Consider the following 12,518-nt stretch of genomic DNA (forward strand, 5'->3'; position numbering starts at 1 on the left):
CGGCTTTCACCCGCCGTGCCCTCATCCTGGTGCGGCCGGAGCGAGGAGCCCGTTCCTCTTTTATCACACCCTAACAAGCGGGTCGGCGCGGTTTGCGCTGTGTTTCAGCCATTTTCCCCCTCCTTCCCTCGCATCTCTCTGCCCGCTCCCCCGCTCGCCGCAGTGGCGCGGCCGGGCGGAGGGGCGGCGCCGAGCCGCCCGTGTGTCAATGTGCCCGGCCTGCGCGCCTCCATTGTCTGCCGCCGCCGACAGCACCGCGAGCGCTGCTGCCGCTGCTGCCGCTGCCGCCACTGCTGCCCCTGCTACCGCCGGCCGCCCGCCCGCCCTGCCCTGCCGCAGCGCGCAACCACCCGACAGGTGCGGGGCGGGGAGGCGCGGGGCAGCGGGCGGCGGCCGTGGCGGGGCAGCGGGCCTTTCCCCGGCCTCCGCCGGTGCCTCGTGGGGGTTTGGGGTTTATTTTCTTTTTATTTTTTTTTCCGCGGGTAGAGTTAAAGCAGCCGGGTGAAGACCCGGTAGGGCACGGCACCGCGTGCCGGAGGGGGGTGGCGGGCTTTGGGGCGTGGGGAAGCCCGGCCCCGCGCCCGCTGCTGGCACCTTTCTAAAATTAAACCCGCGGCGCGGAGGGAGCCGTGGGGCACGTCCAACTTTCCGATCCCCGGCCGGGCCGAGGGGCACGGCACGGGTTTGTCCTCCGGGACCTGTGGCGGTGTGTGCCGGGGCGGGGAGCAGAGCCCCAAAACCCGGTGCTGAGCGAGGGGTCACCCCGCAGCTGCCCCCGTCCTGCTCCCCGGGTGCGTCCCCTGGCTGCTGGGGCACCTCGTGTGCCTGTAACCGGTGGCTGAAGGCACAGCCTCACCAGGCGACCGCCAGCACTTGCCGGTCGCCCCACGGCTGCTGCTGGCTGGGGTCTCTCAACCACGGCTCCCCGGCGGCGTTCCCCGTGTGCCTGAGCCCCTGGAAGGCATGGGGGTACCCGGCGGGGCGCCGCCTGGCCGCAGGCGCTTTGTGAGCCTGAGCCTGGCTTTACAACTACCTGGGTACACGGCCAAAGCGTAACTCAATTTTATTTTAACAAAATGGTTGAGTTCTGTATGTTTTCCTGCTTTTAAAAGCCGTGGGACTATCATCCAATTTTATTTCAATCAACAAGTGCAAATAAGTGAGACTGCTGCGTTGGGGCTCTAGATTATAGCCGGTTCCCTCAACTTCTTTTCGTGGGGGGCCAAAAACACCTCGAAGGAAACGCTCCGAGGACAGAAGTGCTTTTTGTACGCTAGCCCTGAAAGATATGCCTGTTTGTGCTAGCAGAAGGCTGTCACTGGCTCAGCCATGAAGGCTGAATTTAGGGGTTTAAATAGTCTTTTGTCAGTTCACTGCAGGGGGTGAATTTTACCCGCTGCGAACAAATTTTGTGATATTATAGTATGCTGATAATCTCTGTGACACGGTTAAATAACAAGAGCCTACAAGATTCCTTTCATATTCTAAAATATCCTGTCAGACATTCAATGTACAAAAATATGCACGTTGCGTTTTTTTTTTTTTAAATGTGGCAGTGTCAGTACTGTCATCGCACCCTTGTTCACTGAGTAAATTGGCAAATTAAATTTTTCCTTGGCAGCCTCACTGGAGCTCGTTTAGTGGCTAAGGCTACGGGAGTGCTCCATCTAAAAGAGAAACAGAATACTTTTAAAATAATGCTTTGAAATGTTTCTTGCTCTTACCTAGCAAAGGCTTCTATGTGACCTTCAGTACAGTAGTGAGCGGACATTTCGCAATCTTCTGTTTATCCTTCCTGTGTCCTGATGAGGTAACGAAGTGCTGTTGCCTCCATTTTATGTATAGAATCTGAAGCATGGGGACATCAAATGACTCTTCCACAGTGGCGTAGGAAGTCTGTGTGAGGGCAGGGAACTGGAACCTGAAAGCGTAGGTTCTAAACTCTCGTGTCTTACCCCTTAATGCATTTTCCTTTATCTACTGTGTCATTTTTTTACATACGTTTAAGTTGTGGGTATTGTGTAGTGATTAATAATGTAAGCGTTGGGCATTACAGAGGGAGAAGGAAATGTTTTTTAAGTTTCAGGTGATAAGTATCACATATGGGAATTTCCCATATTTCCTCGTCAGGTTATGTGTATGTCTGGTGCTTTTGATTTCTGAAGCAGGCACAAATGGTGACATGTTTACTCCCTCCAGTTTGCTGCAGTTGTGTTCATGGGAAAGTATGATGGCTGTTGTAATGAATGCACAGGTGATTCTAAACACCTGATTTTTTTTTTCTACGGCTGTCAAGAGCAAGATTGATGCAAGAAAATAACAGGGATTTTTGAAATTTAATAACGTTTGCTTTTGGTGTGCAGTAAGTTTTTTGGGGACTAAATCTAGGGTAGAAGAGACTGTCTTATTTCTTGGACAGTGCACTGTGAAACTCGGGTCTTTGGATGTGAAAGAGAGGAAAAAGAGATGTTGAACTGGTTTCACTGGTTTCAAGCTGTTTTCTCCTTCCCTATCAAGTGACTATCCTTCACTTGTGTCTTGGTGGCTTGCTTGAATCGTGGTGATTGTACTCTGCTGCTCTGCTGTTGGTGTCACGGCTCAAAGGTCCAGTAGCCTCTTTCTGTGCCAGATGATCAGAAACTTGGTCAGACCTGCTACGTTTTCACCTAAGGAAAAATAAAAGAACATGCCAAACAAGTATTTCCATGGCATACTCTCCGAGCTTCCATCCCACTGGCTCACAGCTAGGCACTTCCTGAACGCAGGATGGTCTCTTGGTGCTTACCTTTGAGCTTGATAACCTGCCGTGTTGTTATGGGTTCTTTTTTGGAATTTAGGTAAACTTTGCCTCTGCAGCATCCTGTGGTTATAACTTTCACAGCTGCATGAAAAATTATCTCCTTTTATTTGTTATTGAACCTACTACTTAATGGCTTCTTTTGCTCTTTTTCCTCTTTTTTTTTTTTTTAAATCCCCTGCCCTAGTTCCTCTTTTGAGAGTCAATGAAAAACTGTTCACTGTTCATCTCTGACAGGCACCTAAAGCTTGACAGACCTGTATCATCCCCCACCATTGTCTTTCTGCCACGCTGACATTTTAAGTCTATTTAGACATTCCTGTGTAAAAGCCATTTCATATGGTTCTCAAGTGATTTTTTTTTTAAATGGTTCTGCCTTCTGCATGGCCTGTGCTGTGGGGAGTCTCCTTCAGTTAGAGCCGAGCCTTTGAAACAGACCTTTGCTGGATTCTGGACCTACTGACTCCAATCCTGATAGTTACATCCTGGCCAAAGGAAGGAGTGTCTAACAGGATTACTCATTTGGATCAATTCAAGTTCACGCAAGTTCAAGTTAGTTGTTTTTTTTTTTAATTGCTAGAAACATCTAATTTTTTTCCCTCTCTAAATAGCCTGTGGATAGGTTACATTTTTTCCTCCTCCCTGTTGATTGGCATTGTATAACTCTGACTTCCTTAAGTATTTTTGTTTCATTGTAAACACTTTTTTCTTTTTAGATTTCTTCTGTATTTGCATCTCAAGACAGCTGCTGAATCCGTGGTCTGATCTGTCAACATTGCTAAGTCTTATTTTGAACCAAAAGCAGATTATTAAAATACCTCAAAAAAAAAAAAAAAAAAAACAACCTGAAAGTAGCTATGTGCAGGAGTGAATGATACGTGTTCAAATGCAAAAGATACATCTTTGAATGACCGGGTTTTCCTATAGCCAGGGTGTTCACCTGAGACATGGAGAGAGATTTCCATCTGCTACCATCTCGTATTGGCTGTGAAGTGCATTTCTGAGTATATGCTTTTATTTCTGTGTATATCTTTTAACTCCAAATTGTGCAAGGGCTACCTGTGTGATCTTCCCCAGATAGTGAGGCAGTGTATAAAGAAAGACTTTTGAGGTGCTCGGGTATTGTGATGATGAGGATAATGTGAATATTTTAGATAAATGTGCATTTGTAGTACCTGGCTAAAAGTTTCTTTTCAACATAATCACCATTGCTTTCAGACATGTTTACCCCCTGCTCCATTAATATGATCAGCAGTAGATCTCTAATATGGCAAACAAATGACTCGATTTCGTATTCTCTTAATTGTTTCTTCTGGATGATCCTGATATAAACAACTTGGTCAGACAGTAGGTATTTTTTTGCTTTTGTTTTTATTAGGAGACTTTTAGCCATTATTATTCTCTTTGATTGAGAGAAACAAATTATTTTAAACTTGGCTTTCATGTATATGAATTCCAGGTAGGTAGATACTTTCATTTTAGTCCAACTGTAATAGAACAAATGCGTACAAGCAGCTTTTGGCTGAAAAGGACAGATGTGTTTAGTGGTTGCAGAGTAATATGTATCAGACAGCCAGCTAAGCACCTTTGCAAGACGAAGTTCTTTCCCACTTAAGCTTTGCAACTGGTGTCTCCTACACTGATTGTGGATTACCACAGCTTCTGTAGGAATTGGTTTGCTGTGCCCGTTCAGATAGGTGCTGGTAAAATAAATTAAAAATTCCAGAGATGTAAGGTTGCGTAACACTGAAATACAGCTTTGTGCAGAAGGACACTGGTAAAGTTTCGATGCAGGACCCACTCCACCATTCCGTAGTTGTGAGCACCACACCGGGGGAAGTCCCTGGCACCTGTGTGTCAATAGCTGTTGGTGATGTAGGCTGGAGAGTCCCGAGTTATTTTCTGTCTGTGAGTATCAAAGCTTTTATCTGATGAACGGTGGAGGTAGTTGGCTTAAATATATATGAATAGATCTAATCTGGGAGTAAATTTTTAGCATAAGATTCTTTAAGCTCTGCTTACATAATACAGTCACCTACAGATAACATGTATGTGTTTGCAGACCTAAGCTGACTGTTTAGGAAGGATGAGTAAAATTATGCATTGAATGGATACGTGCTATTCAAATTGCTTTGAGAGACTTTTTTCCCCCCACTTCTCAGCTTATTTTCTGTCTTCATTCCTTCTGTTCAAAGTGAAGAATTCTCATGTTTGTGTTGCACATCTGACAGTAAGCTGTTGTCTGTGCCCATCTCACTGCCCAAGCCTACAAGTAAAATTATTTCCTTTTAATACAAAATTTGTGATAAATTTCACCTCTGAACTGCTGTGGCTCCCCTTCAAACTGTGGATTTGATTACAGGTACTGTTTTTTTTTGCCACGTGATCCACTATTATTAAATATGAGCTCTCCTCAACTGTTGCTCTGTTTTCTTGTTAATTTGAAATCTCAATGATCTGTTCAAAGGTGACTGAAAAACTTGAGGATCATTCAGCGGTAAAGCTGGTGTGCGAGAGGGAAATTGACGAATGGAAAAATCTATTGCTTCTCCCTGGAGAGACCAGTGTGTGGAGTGCAGTGCCTGAAAACCCTTTTGAACTTGCTGTGCTCTGCTTAGATCTAACTGGAGATCTTGTAAAGAGTGCAAAAGTCAAAATAAAAGCTAGTCCAAAGTAAAAAGAGAGTCCAATGACCAGAGGAAAAGTGCAGTGGTGTGGTGCTTGTATGTAGCACATGCACCTTGAGAGCTTCCTACGTGCCATAAAGCTGAGAGCAGAATGAAGTTGAGTTTCAAGAAAAGAGTATTTGTTGACTTTGGTTTAACTACTCTGGTCATCTGTAAAGTGTGGTTGTGTAGTGCAAACACAACAAAGGGCAGTCACGTATTTGTAAGGCATTGCTGGCGAGAGAACCTTCTGGATCGGATCCCAGTTAGTGCCATGGGGTTGGGTGGCTGCAAGGGGCAGTTCACATCCATCAGATTGAGACACTAGGGCATCCTTATGCACACTGCCTAGGCAAAGGGAAAGCTGTTAAGAGGTGAGCTGGCCGTGAGTAAATACAGGAGCTGAAACCTGGGTAAAGGCCGGTATATGTGGTAGCAGCTTTATTTTCTGTTGCTTTGTCGTGTTCCCACTGTGTCTTCAGAAATGCTGTTATCACCAGGTATGTCTCAATATAGGAAAATGCTTCCTCCGTATAAAATAAATAACCTTTTTTTGAGTTGCACATTGTGTTTTGTGAATTCCTAGAAAGCAGGAAAATATTTCCAAGAAGTGAATTAGTAGCAATTCCGACCCTGACAGAGACTCCGTAAGTGCTGTTTGTTTCTATGCTTCATAGAGCTTTTAGACCAGAAATGTGGTTTAGGAGCAGTATTTGCGTTGTTTTTTTCCTGTAGAATTTTTGAAATTTATTGAATGTATCATACATACATGTTTTTTGGAGTCCTGTGTAAGGATTTGCTCTGTGTTGAGTTATTCTTAGTGTCAGGTGTAGGCGTTCTGTATAGAGATTGTTTGTAGTTATTGCAGACTCATAGTAGAGGACCAAGATTACTGCTTTCAGCTTCAGTAAGAAGGATGGATTATCTCTGGTGAGAATTAGAGTGGAGAACAGACAGGTCATGCAAGGAAAAATGCTAGACGCAGTCTGGGACAGAAAGGTCAGTCAGGGAAACGGGAAGGAAACATCTCCTGTGATGTCTTCAGTCCCAGTGAGTTACACCCTTCTGCTACTCTAGATGAAACAATTAAATACAGCTTTGGGGTTGCACCTCATTGCGCTGACCACTGTTTAACGTGTTTTTTTTAAGATGTGTTTTCTTTTCATGCAGAAAAAGAAGTCTAAGCAGCTCAACAGTTTGTAATTTACAGGCTTAAACAATCCTTTAATTTCAGGTTTTGTTTCCATAAATAAAATCCCCTGCTTCTCTAGAAATGATTTGAAGAGGGAAAATCCATTCAGTCCATTGAAGTTGTACATTAATCATTTTTCTTTTGATAAGGCACAGGATGTGGAATCTTAGCAACGTGTTATTGAGCCTTAGTAGATAGAAGGGTAGGCATTTATTTGCACTGACAATTAGAAAAACAAAGTATGCTCTTTAAATACGCAAGAAGTTAACCCTTTTAAGAAGAAGTGGAGATGGTGAGATGCTTCCCAGTCTGCACCTTTCTCTGTGCTAGCCAAGGTTGATGTGATGGGTTTGGCTAGCGTCTTGCTGCTGATTTTGTCATCGTCTCTGTGCCTGTGAGGTTGCTGCTGAAACTTGTACTGGTGGTCTCTCTCCTGCCTGCTTTGACTGTCTTATCTCAATGCGTGGCGTTGTGTGACTGGGACCTACGGACCCCAAACCCTCAGCCAGTGAACTCTATGGAAGCTCAGCGTTGTGCTGTTGAATCCCATCTTCTGTCCGAGATAATTTCATGTTTTTTTCCCCCCTCCCTCTGTTTTGTGGCAAAAGGAGGCCCCAGTCAACATGTCCGCAGGGCCTCCTGAATCCTGAAGCCCAGGGAAACACTCACTTCTCCTGTGCTCAGATAAGAGGATGAGGTCTTTTTTGGGTTTTGAGCTTGGCCACCTTGTTCTGTATAACTCTAATGGAAGACTTTTCCTTGAATTAGGGAAAGCATGCTCATAATTCACTTCTCCAAAGGAAACGAGGTGAGGTCTTTATATTCTCAATTTTTGTTTTAATTCTGTTACAGTGTTAATAGAACCACTGGTGTGTACTGGAAAGTCAGGGTGCTCTCTTCCCAATGTGCACTGCCATCGCTGTGTCATTTTTTTTGCATTGCTGTGTGCCTCCAAGGTCTGTCCTTACAGAGCAGGCTGCGCGGTGACTCCACTGCTAAATTGCCAAGGTGCAGTACAGTCATGTCTCTGCTGTGATGAGGTGGTGTGGTTCTTGAGCTTTCATCTGTACAGCAGTCCCTTACAACTCCTCTGTGATCACAGTGGCATGTGTAACCGAGATTCATAACCTGCATTATTTATTTATTTATTTCTGGGGGAATGCCAGTAGTAACCAGTGGTCCACAGCTCCCTGAAACCAAGTGTTTCAAGACAAAGCATTTCATGGACAGCCTGCGTGGTGCTAGGATCAGTTCAGTGGTTGAATGCCCTCCCTTGGCTGCCTTTGTCTCCTGGGAGCAGGAAGACTTGATTCTTCTCCCCTTTTCCTTTGTTTTCTGTTGTCAGTGTAAACAGTTGTTGACAAGTTCTCCTTTGGTCAAAATACCTTTGCAGTCTGATCTGGGATGGCTCAGCAGTGCGAAATCGGCGTTATGGTGTGAGGAGGCATGGCAAGTCTTGTGCAGCTGAGGGAGAAGAAGTTGGTTCTGGGGGAACAGGCAATGTCTTCCTGCTGTAGACCAAGATGTTCCCCACTTATTCTTTTTAACATCTGTTACCTTAATTTTTTTTTTGTCATCCCAGTATAAATTTCTCAGGTCCTGTTAATAACTAGGTTATTAGATTACTGAATTACCTTAATTAGTGTTCTACCTTAATTAGCGTTCTCAACAATTGGTTAAAAAAGCTTCATATCAACATATCCACAGTCTGAAATACCAACTCTGTTTTTTTCCTCAATATTTGTAAAAGAGGAACGGCCTTGCAGCGTTGCCAAGAATAGAGGAAAAATGCCAACTATCACAAAGCCCCTGATTGGGTCTCATGTTGAATATCTGCCTTCTTTTATTTTACATTAAGAAGAATAGATTTAGATTGGCACTTCAGCCACCTTTGCATGTTATCTTCCATTAGCAAAGGACACATGCCAGGTTTTTCAGTTTCTCAACTCCACTCAGTGTATCAGACTGGGCAGGGCAATATTCAAGGTGGGATGCAAATGCATTGCACTGCATGGGTTTTAACAGTCAGCTCATTGACTTTGAGAATTTGACTGTCTCCATGACTAAAAAGATCTACGTTTGGGGATTTTTAGCAGGAGTTCACTTTTTTTAATGTTGGAAGCAATTTCTCCATCTCACCCCCCCCCCCCCCCCCCACTGTATAGTAGATGCAGTAGCTGTTAACAGTTTTTTTGGCTTTAGAAAAGCTGCTGCTTCTTTCAGAAACCATGAGGTGTAGCACCGAGGGGTATATGCCCTTTTTTCACTGAAAGTTAATGTATTTCATAGAAATCTTTTCTAGATGTACGAGAAATCCACATTCAAGAGCCCTGGGTTAACTGGTGTGACTTTTGAAGTCCTCAGGGAAACTAATCAAGCCTTCCATTGTGTTTTCTCAATTCAGGAGAAAAAAAATCCTTTAGCTGTCTCATTAATAAATCTTTTAAATTCTTAATATCTTTAATTCCTGTAAGAAATGAGTTGTAGAAATCTAACGTAGCTTTTATTGGCGCTCTTACTCACTTCCACGTCCATTTCTGTGTATACAACTCCAGACATGCATCCGGTGGAGCCGTAATTGTGTTACCCTCAGAAGGAGGTTGCTGATGTTGGTCTTTCTGCTGCATGAACAATGATGCTGTAAACAATAAAATAGGTTTCCCTATTAATTGTGTCAAGTACCATTGTGCTGAGCTGACATTGAGGCAGGCCAAACGACTGCAAACCGGACGCACGCTCCTCCTGCTGAAGGAAGCGAGGCTGGCTGGCATAGGGGTGTTTTGATGCCCATTTTAGAAGCTGTTAAACCTATTCTGGTGATTTTGGGTTAGAAATAGGTAATTCCTGCACTGACTCGTGGCTTCAGAAGGTGGGTGGCTTCTCATGGTCTCACGCTTGAGCCTATTTGCCGAGCGTGTTTGTGGTAAACTGGATTTTTAACTTTAAACAATGGAAATTTATGAATCATTTAAGAAAGATAAGCAATTAAGTCTACTGATTTAACTATAGAATTGAATAATACACCATTAGTAATCACACTCTTGTTAATTTTGACTGTATAATTAAACTCTGAGGTATATTTAGCTGTCGCTGAGCTATAGACTTTCACACAGATTATAAATTTACAGGTATGAATTGATTTTGCAGCAGTGTAGAACCTGATGTAGGAAGTTGGAAATTTATGACGGAGTCTCTTTGATCTGGTTAAAAATCTAGAGCTAAAGCTGTTCACAGGAGACTCCCCTAAGATCTTACCCAGAGGTGGGCAAGTAGATTATTTCAGACAAACTGTTTTCTGGAAATGTTTGCTTTTCTCCGTTGTTTGTGAAGGGAGCCAAGGGTTGCGAGGTCAGACTTAGAAGTCTGTTGTTGGTTATTTTTAGAGTTAGGTCAAATGCAGAAGCAGCTGTAGTGTAACCGTCGCTGCCCTCATTTGGGATCTTCTCCATAATATGGTGGAGTGGGGTGGGTGTTGTGTTTGTGCTCTGGTCTGCATCGGGATGAAGTAGGTGCCTCAGCTGAAGGAGTGTTTTTGGCTCTTCAGTGTAAGCACAGGGTGAGTTTCATGCCGATGGCTAAGACTTGGTGCCCAGGTGAGGTGGGGCGACCCAGCAGCGTGCCAGCACAGCACTGAAAGCGCGTGGCTGGCCGCGGGTGGGAGCAGCCAGGAGCTGCCTCTTCCACCTCAGCTGCACAGACGTTGGGCTTGGTTTAGGAGAACTTCAGCATGGCATTTGTGTGATGCCAGGCTGAGTAGCATAGGATGTGATACGGCTGGATTCATTGGTTTGTTGCTTCCCAACATTTTGGGCAGGGTGTGGGGAGCTGTGCCGTGGCCAGAGCCCTGAGCTGCCTCCATGCTCTCACGATTCATAATGGGCAGCAGCCGCTGCTTCGTAGTGCTCCGTGAGGACAGTCGTGGCAGTTGATTTACTGACATCAAAATACTTGGTCCTGTTCAATATCAATTAGTAATAAATTTGACGTTTTGGCAAGTGCCATAACAGGCTATCGACTGAATAACCTGTACCAGTTAACTGCTGACCGATTTCTTCCTTGCCTGGCTACCTTGCTAACCATGGACCCAGACCTCTCATCAGGCAGTGATACCTGTGTAAAGTCCTCGCCACGTCAGTGTTTGCCGTGGTACTAATTTTGATGACAGAATACAAAGAGTTGAAGTAATGCAGGGCTTTCTTGACGCTGAATCAAGCAGCGGTGGTTATTTTCACTTGTGAATATGGATTTAGCTCTTGTGTGATTTCTTGTAACTTGGAGGGGAATTCACTCGTAGTAGCCCCTTCACCTACACTCGTAATGTAGGCTGACATCAGTTGTAAAAATTCAGATGTCCCAGTGCTGAGACTGGTGACATCACATGGGAACAAGCAGTAGGAAGAGAGTAACTGGAACAAAGCAGCTGGCTGCATGGAAGTATTTAACACTGGAGTGCTTCAGCTTTTTGCTTTCACAGTTGAAGACAACCGGTTTAAATGTCTTCCATCTTCTCAAAAAGAAGCAACGTAAAGGCCTCTTATAGGAGTAATATAACATGCAGACTCCAGTCAGTGCTCTTGTGATTTTGGTTATTTCTTCTCCATACCTGGGCTTAACTGGTCTGCCACCCAGCTTGCAGTGCCTTTGGCATAGTGCTCCCAGGTGGAATATTCTGTCATGGGTGATTAACACCTCTCTTGTGCATTTGGGGATTTGGGAGACAGCATTTCTTGAAGTGCAAAGCTAAGGAGCTATGTGGGATGCATGACGCCTGCAAGTTTCCTGACCTCAGACCAAAGCTTGACTTGTTAGGACAAATGGGCTTTTGCTCCCGAGTCTGGTCTCTGAAAATGGCCTGTAGTAGTTGGGTAGGTTTTCTTTAAAAGAAAAGGAAAAAAAAAAAGTGTGTGTCTAAATCTAGATAGATGGGAGCTCTACATTTCTCTTTCTTTCATGCACTTATCACACTTGCAACAATTTTCAATTCAGGAGTTTCTGCCATCCATGTGCTTGATAGCCCTTCTGTTAGACAGACTCTTCTTCCCTGAGTTTGTCTTAAGAGCTTTAGAGTTGCTGCACAGAGGTGAAGAAATTACTTAATTACTTTCTGAAGTAAGACCCAGAGCTCTGATATGTTGGCTGCCAAGTCTTGGGAAGGATAGCAAGTACTGTCCCCTCTTTGCTTGTCCAGTCTCTACTACCTATTTTTTTGACCTGCAAAGGCTAATAGTTATACAGGCACTCTGTGCCACGTGTTGTTGTGTGTGTTTTTTCAGCTGCCAACTTGTTGATAGAAATTCATATTTATTGCCATAGAATTATCTCAGCTTAGACTGAGAGAAATTGGATCAGTCACTGCCTAGAAAACAGCTGTCTGTTTTCATGTTGAAGGTGTGTGGATGTTTAGTGCTCTCATCACCCACTTGAGCAATTTGCTCACCAAAACAACTGCATCCTGTCAGCGTGTTCAGCCAGCCAGGAGAAGAAGCAGCAGCCACAGAGACTGCTTTTGGGATGCAGAGCGATGCAAGTCAGTTACAGGCTCCTTTTCTGTCCGAGTGACTGCTGCTAACAGCATAATCGGCGTTAGTAGGTATGTTTGGAATAGCTGACATGGTGCAAAACATTGCGTGGTTCTGCTGCTGGCTCTTTGTACCATCTCTTTTTAGCCAGAAATACCAGAATTCAAGCATCTGAAAGCCCATTCATTGCCCTGAAGGTAAAGAGCCACGTGTTAACATGGTGAACTCATTTTCCTTGTACAAGCTTTGAAGAAATAATCAGAGAATTTTAAGTTAAAACGAGCTTTACTGCATGCAGCAGTTGTCTCTTACTAAAGCCAAGGCCTTCACCGCTTGGAAGTCTG

The 12,518-nt window shown here is 44.3% G+C and overlaps 1 protein-coding gene across 1 annotated transcript in view; it reads left to right on the forward strand.

The window, feature by feature from the left end:
• Positions 1 to 214: 214 nt before the first annotated feature.
• Positions 215 to 12,518, forward strand: part of BZW2 (basic leucine zipper and W2 domains 2) — a 57,168-nt gene continuing 44,864 nt past the window's right edge. Inside the window, exon 1 of the mRNA XM_048068399.2 lies at positions 215 to 357. The gene's annotated coding sequence lies outside the window, so the exon portion shown is untranslated. The remainder of the gene's footprint in view (positions 358 to 12,518) is intronic.

The sequence above is a fragment of the Anser cygnoides genome, chromosome 2 (assembly GCF_040182565.1).
Source record: "Anser cygnoides isolate HZ-2024a breed goose chromosome 2, Taihu_goose_T2T_genome, whole genome shotgun sequence".
In the NCBI taxonomy this organism is placed as follows: domain Eukaryota; kingdom Metazoa; phylum Chordata; class Aves; order Anseriformes; family Anatidae; genus Anser; species Anser cygnoides.